General features: G+C 44.8%; 1 long non-coding RNA gene across 1 annotated transcript; it reads right to left on the bottom strand.

Annotated features, from left to right (window-relative positions):
* On the bottom strand, positions 1-827 carry LOC138674167 (uncharacterized). The gene is made up of 3 exons (XR_011320513.1): positions 624-827; positions 296-406; positions 1-114 (listed from the first exon to the last, which is right to left on the bottom strand). It is a non-coding gene; the product is annotated as an uncharacterized lncRNA (long non-coding RNA).
* Positions 828-10,785: the final 9,958 nt, after the last annotated feature.

Here is a 10,785-nt window from a genome sequence, read left to right as displayed (position 1 = left end):
CACAGATGGGCGAAAGAGATGTTGCGCGCACCGCCGTATTAGCTCTTTGCGGTTGATTCTCTGCAGCGCCGTAATTACGCCGGTGCAAAACTCGTTGCTGAAGAGGCGACGTATCTAAAAGAAAAGATACAAGTGGCGGTTAGCCGCGAAACGGATCAAAATTGAAAAAGCTAAACGGCGACGCATAGCTATGATACTGCGTAATATTTGAAAAGTTAACGGGGTCAGCTACCCATGAAATCATTGTAACAATATTTACATAAACATGTATAGAGCAGACCAGATATATACTTACAAGTATGAAGCGGGAATTGTTCCACAACAGCTCCTGATTTAACGGGCGGCGCAATGCTCAAACTCGCAGAGGCGGGAATATTCTCTTTTTCAAGCTGTATTTTCCGGGCAACTAGATTAGCGGGTGTAAGTAAAAATATAACGATTAGCGAACATAGAATTGATTTTCTACACAAAACTGCAGCATTGAGACGGTATATATATATATATATATATATATATTTTTTTTTTTTTCAAAAATGAATTTTCTGACAGTTAGCTAGCAGCTGTAAGTAAATAAGAGCATTACACAAAAGTGAGAATCGCCTGTATTCCAGGTGAACAGATACCTTTTCTATTCTTGAAACACCTGCGTAACGAGCTGCCGCGTCTTTTAGGCGCATCGGGTGGCGATGAAATTGCAGGGTTCTTGACATCTATGATCTCCACGTCGGAACCCAGCGTATCGCATGGTTCGGGAACACACCAGTTTTCAGGCATATCGTGCGATGTCTCCGTGTCAGTATCTGTATGAGAAATTGCGCGTAGTTCGTGTTTACATACAAAGGATTAAAGCAACTGACGTAGTATAATATAGTTTTACGGCATAAACATATTTGCGGTGTAAATTAATATAGCAAGACTTATGTCGCTATATATTAATAATTCAGTATTATATTGGTGGCTACCGCTATTATCTATTGTATTACACAGATTAGAATGTAGAATGTTAGCCCGCAAGGCCTGGGTCCTCTGTATCAGTCCGTCATTGTTAGTTTGTTTACTGTATGTGCTATTTGTAACGTGTATGTAACCCCGTCTCATGTACAGCACCATGGAATCAGTGGTGCTATGTAAATAAATAATAATATATATATTTAGCTTTCTTACATGTGATACATGAAAGATAAATATCTTTGTACCGTGTTACAATTAAATTTCTCCCTATCTAGGGGGCGTGGCCTGAACGTCCATGTAAGCGGACGCGTGACAGAGCGCTCCCGCTGCTAACGCTGAGTTTATCCTGATAAGCCGCAGTTGAGCGGCGATTCAAAGCGCTTACCGGCTGCAGGAGAGTCCCGGGAGTGCGGCGGTGAATAGCGGCGGCCCCGAGATCGGCAAACATGACCAGGAGGAGACAAAGAGACGCCGGAGCCGGCGAGGCAGGGACCGGCCAAGATGGCGCCGACGCCAGGGAGAAGGCGGAGAAGGACAACGCGGCATGCCAGAAAAGAATGGCGGTGGCGGCAAAGCTCCAGCAGTTTGCTAGAGTGGAAGCCGCAGGGAACACAGGAAAAGCAGAGGAGGACGCCGGAGGGGACACAGACACAGAAGGAGAGGAGGAAAGCCCAGCAGAGGAGCAGGAGGTACAACAGGAGAGTGGGGATGGTGACATGGCGGTGGTAGCGGGGGGACCTGAAGATAAGGAGTCAGGAGCAGAGCCCACCCTTAGAGATGTCTTTGCACTGGTATCATCCTGCAAACAATCCCTGACCCAGCAGATACAGGAGGTTAAAGGGGATACAGCCCAGATAAATGCAGCCCTGCAGAAGATTGACAAACGTGTGGGGGCTGTGGAGGAAAGAGTGAGCACTGCAGAAGACCATATAGTGCAGCTGCAGAAAGCGGAGAGGAAGTTTGCTCAAACAATATCGGAGCTAGCTGCAAAAAATGAGGATCTGGAGAATAGGTCCAGAAGAAATAACATTCGTATAGTGGGTGTCCCTGAAAAAACTGAGGGGAGGAATCCCACGGAGTATATTGAAAGCTGGCTCCTTGAGACCTTTGGTGATGCAGCACTGACAAAAGTATTTGCGGTAGAGAGAGCCCACAGGATCCCACCGAAACCACCTGTCCCTGGAGCAAGTCCCCGTACCGTGCTTGCCAAAATCCTAAACTACAGAGACAGAGACATTATCCTGAGGAAGGCTAGAGACATGACGGATCTGACAATTGGAGGTCAAAGAATTGCTATTTACCCTGACTATTCCGCCCTGGTACAGAAACAACGGATGATGTTCACGGGTATCAAGAGACGGCTGAGAGAACTGGGAGTGCAATACTCCATGATGTTTCCGGCACGACTGAGAGTGGTAGCGTTGGATAAGATTCATTTTTTCCAGACGCCGGAGGACGCTACCCAGTGGATAGATCTTAACGCTAAAAAACTTAAAGGGAAAGGAGATTGAAAATGTGAGGCGGGTTGGTCGGGAGATATCTTAAATCTTTCAAAAAGGGGGGAAAAAAAGAGATTGATTGACAGTACACTGGTAATTGAAATGTGAAGGTTGGAGGGTGGAGTTGGATATTACTCAGGGAAAGCACTGGGAGTGCTGATGCGGCGGAGAAGTACGAGGGAGGAAGGGTGTGCAGCGTACTAAAAGTTTATTTAGCTTCTTGCAGTTGTAATACAATACAGGTTCAATTATATTGTTCTTCTAAGAATTGCGCCGAATTCTGTTATAAACGGTAGCGGGAGGCGGAAGGAGAAGGTTACGTTAACAAGAGTGTTCGCAATGGGTGATGGTGCCCCACTCTTGATAAGAGGCAGAATGTATAGTATTGGGGGGTGTGGGGGAGGGGGGAGTGGGGTGAGGGTGGGAAGGGAAGTTAGACAGCTCAGAACCGGGAGTAACGACACAACTAAAGATGATGAGTCACATAATAGGGGACCGCTTTAAGATATTGAGCTGGAATGTGAGAGGCCTGGCGGATAAGTCTAGGAGAGCTGCGAGCTTGCAGTATGCGAAGGATCAACGGGCTTCTATGATATGCTTGCTAGAGACGCACTTGATACAGGAGAAAGTGGACATACTGAATAGACGTTGGATACAGAAGGGGTATCATTCTACCTTTTCGACGTACTCAAGAGGTGTGTCAGTGTTGGTGCCGGTGGGAGTGCAATATGAAGAGGTGAAAGTATGCGTGGATGCTGAGGGTCAGTATGTGGTGATACAATGTATATTGTATGGAGTGAGATTGTGCGTTGCGGCAATGTATATTCCACCTCCATATTCAAGTAAGAAGATCAGGGAGGTATTGGAGAGGGTGGGACGATGGGAACCACTGCCAATCTTAATTATTGGGGATTTGAACAATATATGTGATGACTTTTGGGATAAAAATAAGAACACCCAGAATAGGTCGGAGGGGCACACTACAACATTTGGAACCTATGTGCGTGAATTAGGCATGATTGATCTATGGAGAGTCAGACATGTTGGGGAGAGAGGATACTCGTGCTATTCACCGGCTCATGCTACGCTATCCAGAATTGATATGGCACTGGGTAATCGCCTGTTGGACACAATGGTGGGGGAGGTGCGTTATCTGCCGAGGGCCCTTTCGGATCATAGTCCAATTGAGGTAGAGGTTAGGTTGTTGGGGACACGGACCGCAAGCGGGAGAGAATGGAAGATCCATCCTAACTGGTTACAGAGCATTGACTTGGACGGTATAGGGAAGGAGGTGACGGAATTCTTTGCGTTAAATGATGGGAGTACAGATGCTCTAACCGTTTGGGATGCAATGAGAGCGTACCTGAGAGGGTTACTATTTAGAGACATTAGTAGGTGTAAGAGGAAGACGAGGGAAGCGGAGAGAGTGGCGTTGGAGGAGCTGAAAGCCGCGGAGGACGAGATGGTTGTGCTGGGGACTTCCGAGGCAGAGAAAAGATTGAGAACAGCGCAAAATTGTATGGAAAAGATTCTGCTGGGGAAAGCTGAAAGGAAGCGGGAGTTTCAGAGGGTGGCTTATTTTCAGGAGGGAGAGACAGTTGGACACATGCTATCGGTGGTAGCCGCGGCTCAGCGTAGTACCTCGTATGTACACTCGTTGGTTTCGGATGGGGGGAGCAGGGTATCTGAAACACCGGATATTATAAAGGTCTTTGCGGACTTTTACGCGGACTTATATTCCTCCAAGGTCAATGAGTCAGCCGGAGAAACGGAGACTTTCCTTGAGAGTCTGGGTCTTCCGAAATTGAGTGAGGAGGATAGGGTGAGCCTCGATGCCCCTATCACCGAGGAGGAACTGAGTCGGGCGCTGAAGTCTATGGCCAATGGGAAGGCACCTGGGGTTGATGGGTTACCAGCCGAAATCTATAAAAGTTTGGAGGAAGTGCTGATTCCCAGATTAAAGTTAGTACTGGAGGAGGCTGGATGCCAAGGGTTTCTCCCAGCATCTATGAGGGAGGCTAATATAGTGGTTATTCCGAAGGAGGATAAGGATCTGGGGAAGCCTGAGTCATATCGGCCAATCTCTCTGTTAACCATCGATGTCAAGCTCTTGGCCAAGGTGTTAGCTACCCGTTTGTCCAGCGTCATTGCTAACCTTGTACATCCGGATCAATCTGGTTTTATGCCTGACAGATCTACAGCGGTTAATCTGCGGAGGCTGCATATGAACCTGCAGCTGAAGTCTGACAATTGTGGCCGAAGGGTTATTGCATCCTTGGATGCCCATAAGGCGTTTGACAGTGTGGAGTGGGGATATCTCTGGCGGGTGTTGAAATGTATGGGTATTGGCCCGCAATTTGTGGCGTGGACTCAACTGTTATACTCACTACCAACAGCTAGAATTAGAGTGAATGGGGAGCTTTCTCAGCCTATAAAGCTGGCCAGAGGTACGAGGCAGGGTTGCCCACTGTCGCCCCTTCTGTTTGCCTTAGCTGTGGAGCCACTGGCCGCCAAGATCCGGCAATCGGATGAGGTCCCTGGGTTCAGATATGGGAGTGTGGAGGAGAAGATTGCATTATATGCAGATGACATCTTACTGTTCCTGGCGGACCCGGATGAAGCCTTGAAGGGGGCTATCGAGATCGTTGGGAAATTTGGAGACTTATCGGGATTGAGGATAAACTGGGATAAATCGGTCCTCTTTGAGGTGGAGGAGAGTAGAAGTGAGCCATTGGGAGAGGGGCGGCTTAAGGTAGTATCCCTTTTCAAATACCTGGGAATATGGATCTCGATGCCAGTTACAGAGTTTTTATATAGGAATTTGACACCTCTCATGGGCGCTCTTAAAGCAAAAGTGGATGCGTGGAATAAATTACACTTATCGGTGGTAGGTAGGGTTAATCTCATTAAAATGGTTGTGATGCCCAAATTACTCTACGTCCTACATAATGCGCCAGTTTGGATTCCACGTGGGAAATTCCGGCAGATTAATGCTCTATTTAGAAGTCTGATATGGGGGAGGCGGTGCCCACGTATTCGCCTGGAGACGCTTCAGCGACCCAAGGAAGATGGAGGATTGGCTTTACCTAATCCTGAGTTATATTTTCTTGCAGCCCAGAGCCAACATTTGAAGGGCTGGGCGCGGGAGGCGTCTTCCAGTGCGGTACAGCACTTGATGGAGGGGATGACGGACCGACGACCGGTAGCGCAGTGTCTGGAGGATGGTTCCTTGGATGCATTGGGGAAATTATACCCAACTATGTTTTTGATATATAAATTATGGACCAGACTGCGACAGATTCGGGGGGTCACGGGGCTGACTAAATTTACACCGATATGGTTTAATAATAATTTGGTTGAGTTTGCGGCCCTTGGAGTGCTGGCGGAGTGGCAGGCCAAAGGAATCCACTTGGTGGCTCAGATAATTCAACAACAAGGATTAAAGTCCTTTTCGCAGCTGCAAGGGGAGTTTGGACTGAGACCGACTGGGGAATATCAATATGCTCAGATGAAACATGCTTTTAAAGCTCAGAACAAGGGTGGTGGTATTGAGATCCAGGAGGACATAGTTCTGGAATACGTGTGTGGGGAAGGGTCCACAAGGGGAATCATTACCACCCTTTATAAGGACCTTCTACATGCACATCTGCTAGACTTCCCTTTAAAAGCGAGAGCGAAATGGGAAAGAGATTTAGGCCCAATGGAGGATGAAACCTGGGAGTCGGTGTTGGAGTGGGTTCCACGAGTGTCACTGAGTGAGCCGTACAGACTATCGCAGCTGTACATCTTACACAGAGTCTATAAATCACCGGAAGTGTTGCACAGAGCGGGGTTGCGTGCTGACTCCGAATGCCCGAGATGTGGGACTGAGAATGCAGGAATATACCACATGATGTGGACATGTCCAAGACTGGTTGCTTTCTGGTTGGTGGTAATGAGCCGTGTGGAAGGGGCGTATAAATGCAGAGTGCCGAGGGATCCGATAGTGTGTATACTGGGACATGTAGAGGAAATCAGAGTGGATAACACCTGGAAGATAGCAATAGCTAGGCTATTATATATGGCAAGGAAGGTAATAGCAAGGAACTGGATCAAAGAGGAACCGCCTACAAGGGGTGAATTCCTGAATTATGTTAAATATGGTCTCAATTTGGAAAAGGGGGTCTATAAAAGACGTGGGAAAATAGAAACATTTGACAAAATGTGGTCTCCGTGGCTCGAGCTGGGATGAGTAGTTATGGGAAATGGGAGGATGAGGGCCTCTGAAAGGAAGAGAGTGCTAGAGGAACAAGCGGACATAAGTGAGTCAAATGGCTCAAAGAACCATCAATACTGGTAACAAAAGTATAACTGGGTATGAGCTGTCAGGGGAGGGGGGGGGTTGGGTTTTGTTGGGATTGTTGGGGGCTTGGAAAATGTTAAAATTTTGCAAAATACTGGAAAATGCATAAATTGTATTGTTCACATTTGCTTTCAATAAAAAACTATTTAAACAAAAAAAAAAAATTCTCCCTATCTAAAAGCAAAAAGGCGCGCCTAATTACCCATGATGAGGTGAAGAGCAGGGCCATTATCGGTTAGTGGCTCCACGGCTTCAATGCGCTCATAATTCTGCGTTATGAAATTATTGCGCCAATCGGGCGACATACACGGCTCTTAAATAAGAAAGAATGCGTGAATATATAATTAATATAAATTACTTATAATATAATGACTCAATCAGAATGAGTCAATACTCTGCACATTATACGCGTATAATACTGAGTTAATACATGCATTAATTGCATGTATGGGTGTGTTCTGGGTGTTAACAGAAGGCGTTCGGTGGGTCGTAACTGGGTGTGTTTCTGGGTGTTAACAGCTGGCTTGTTTTCTGACACTCAGGATAAATACAGCTGGCTGTACCACTATAGTACAGCAGACATCCACCAGAAGCCAGACTAGACTAAAAGAAGAACTATTCTAAATGTAAGTATATAAGACAGTTAGCTTATTATTCGCAATTGCTTAATTATATTTAACTATGCATCTCTAAAACCATAATTAAGGATGTTATTTGTTTAATAAGTTAGTGTTATACTGTCAGCTAGATGCATTGGCGGGGGCATAACCACCATTGCTATCTGACATGTGTTAGCAATTAGTCACGGGTGCCGTATAATGCGGATTCCCTGTAGGTGTGGTCACGGTGGGTGGTAATTTCTCTTTAAATACATGGATAGTTCCTCCAAGCTTGAGAAGCAGAATCTTAAACAACATTTTTCTGGGCCTCTGAACAGCGGCGCTACTCTCTGAAAAAGTAAGTGTTTAATGTAGGGCCTCTGAACAGCTGCGCTACTCTCTGAAAAAGTAAGTGTTTAATGTAGGGCCTCTGAACAGCTGCGCTACTCTCTGAAAAAGTAAGTGTTACTGTTTTATTTGCGGCATAATATTATCATTGCCTGTAACGCATATTTTTGTAATGTAGTTTTAAACTGTATTTATTGGCGGAGCAGTTATAGATAAAACTTTTCCCCTATTTATTTAAGATGGACGCCCAATACCCTCGCGATCAATGCAGCCCCCTTCTTGCAAGCACACAACTAGGTATTATACGCGTATAATGTGCAGAGTATTGACTCATTCTGATTGAGTCATTATATTATAAGTAATTTATATTAATTATATATTCACGCATTCTTTCTTATTTAAGAGCCGTGTATGTCGCCCGATTGGCGCAATAATTTCATAACGCAGAATTATGAGCGCATTGAAGCCGTGGAGCCGCTAACCGATAATGGCCCTGCTCTTCACCTCATCATGGGTAATTAGGCGCGCCTTTTTGCTTTTAGATAGGGAGAAATTTCATTGTAACACGGTACAAAGATATTTATCTTTCATGTATCACATGTAAGAACGCTAAATATATATATTATTATTTATTTACATAGCACCACTGATTCCATGGTGCTGTACATGAGACGGGGTTACATACACGTTACAAATAGCACATACAGTAAACAAACTAACAATGACGGACTGATACAGAGGACCCAGGCCTTGCGGGCTAACATTCTACATTCTAATCTGTGTAATACAATAGATAATAGCGGTAGCCACCAATATAATACTGAATTATTAATATATAGCGACATAAGTCTTGCTATATTAATTTACACCGCAAATATGTTTATGCCGTAAAACTATATTATACTACGTCAGTTGCTTTAATCCTTTGTATGTAAACACGAACTACGCGCAATTTCTCATACAGATACTGACACGGAGACATCGCACGATATGCCTGAAAACTGGTGTGTTCCCGAACCATGCGATACGCTGGGTTCCGACGTGGAGATCATAGATGTCAAGAACCCTGCAATTTCATCGCCACCCGATGCGCCTAAAAGACGCGGCAGCTCGTTACGCAGGTGTTTCAAGAATAGAAAAGGTATCTGTTCACCTGGAATACAGGCGATTCTCACTTTTGTGTAATGCTCTTATTTACTTACAGCTGCTAGCTAACTGTCAGAAAATTCATTTTTGAAAAAAAAAAAAAATATATATATATATATATATATATACCGTCTCAATGCTGCAGTTTTGTGTAGAAAATCAATTCTATGTTCGCTAATCGTTATATTTTTACTTACACCCGCTAATCTAGTTGCCCGGAAAATACAGCTTGAAAAAGAGAATATTCCCGCCTCTGCGAGTTTGAGCATTGCGCCGCCCGTTAAATCAGGAGCTGTTGTGGAACAATTCCCGCTTCATACTTGTAAGTATATATCTGGTCTGCTCTATACATGTTTATGTAAATATTGTTACAATGATTTCATGGGTAGCTGACCCCGTTAACTTTTCAAATATTACGCAGTATCATAGCTATGCGTCGCCGTTTAGCTTTTCCAATTTTGATCCGTTTCGCGGCTAACCGCCACTTGTATCTTTTCTTTTAGATACGTCGCCTCTTCAGCAACGAGTTTTGCACCGGCGTAATTACGGCGCTGCAGAGAATCAACCGCAAAGAGCTAATACGGCGGTGCGCGCAACATCTCTTTCGCCCATCTGTGTTGTGGATCGTGATGAATGCTCCGCGGCACCAAAACAACCCGGGAATCCAAGCCCCGAGATTTCACATCAGAAATATACGCGCGTTTCAAGAGAGAAACGGGCAGCGCAGAACGCTAGGACCCGCATAACACGGCCCTCCAATAGCCCAGACGCCATACCACAAGTTACTCCTGAAAACAGAGAAATTGAACAGCTCTCCGAGGGTATGTGGTCACCCATAGAGCCCCTCAATATACCTGTGTGCCAGACTGTGCAATCTGCAGATACTGCTCTTGCAGGCTCTTCTAGCGTTTTTGCCCCTGTATTACCTCTAAAGAAACGCGCCGTATCCCGGCGCCGTGTAGATAGAAAGCAGAAAGTTGCTGTACATACACCTTACACATGTCGTCCTTCGTGGGATGCTGCCCATGTCAAAATGTTTACTGACATGTCTGCGCAGTACGCTCAAAGCAAACTCGCACAGATGGGACTAAAATCTTTCTGCGATACATATGAAAGACTGTTAAATGCATGTCCAACACCTACCATTACCGCGGAACTGCGTGCTTTCAAACTAAATCACCCCTGATAAATCTAACTAAAGTCTTTTAAATCACATACAATGATTGTCATTTTTCATATGTGCGTGTTGTGTGTTGTGTGTGTGTGTGTGTGTGAGAGTTCTGTATGTGATGCGTGTTCTTTACAAACCATAAACTTATAATAGCAAAATGTTGCTGCAGCCAGCCGCACACAGCTGTATTTTTTGCATTATTTCACAGTGATGCGTACCGGATGCCTGGTTGGCTGAGAAACGCCCGTGGGTGCAGAAGTGTTATTTCTATAAAGATATATTGCACGGTTTGCAAATACAGAAAGGGGATCAGCAAACAGCCTGAATTTGTACAAAAATAAGCCAGTCGCAGTATAGTACTGCCAGTAAACCATTTTTATATTCTGTAAGAATTTTTATAGTATTGAAATGTCTTTGTAAGCCATCAACGAGATTTTACACCAGGGAAATAAGAGATATCAAAAATACTATATGTGAACAGCATATTAATAAAGTGCAAAAATCATGTGTATTTGTTGTGTGTGTTGTGTGTGTGTCGCATGTGTTGTATGTGCTCTGTATGTTGTGTGTGTATGCTTGTCGTGTGTGTTGTATGTGATGTGTGTGTTTTGTATGTTATGTGTGTTTGTTGTGTGTCGCATGTGTTGTATGTGCTCTGTATGTTGTGTGTGTATGCTTGTCGTGTGTGTTGTATGTGTTGTGTTCAGATTCCGCAAAGATGCATTTGTC

The sequence above is a fragment of the Ranitomeya imitator genome, chromosome 4 (genome assembly GCF_032444005.1).
Source record: "Ranitomeya imitator isolate aRanImi1 chromosome 4, aRanImi1.pri, whole genome shotgun sequence".
NCBI classification, from domain to species: Eukaryota; Metazoa; Chordata; class Amphibia; order Anura; family Dendrobatidae; genus Ranitomeya; species Ranitomeya imitator.
Note: the sequence above shows the minus strand (reverse complement) of the source record. Positions and strands in the feature narration are given on the sequence as shown.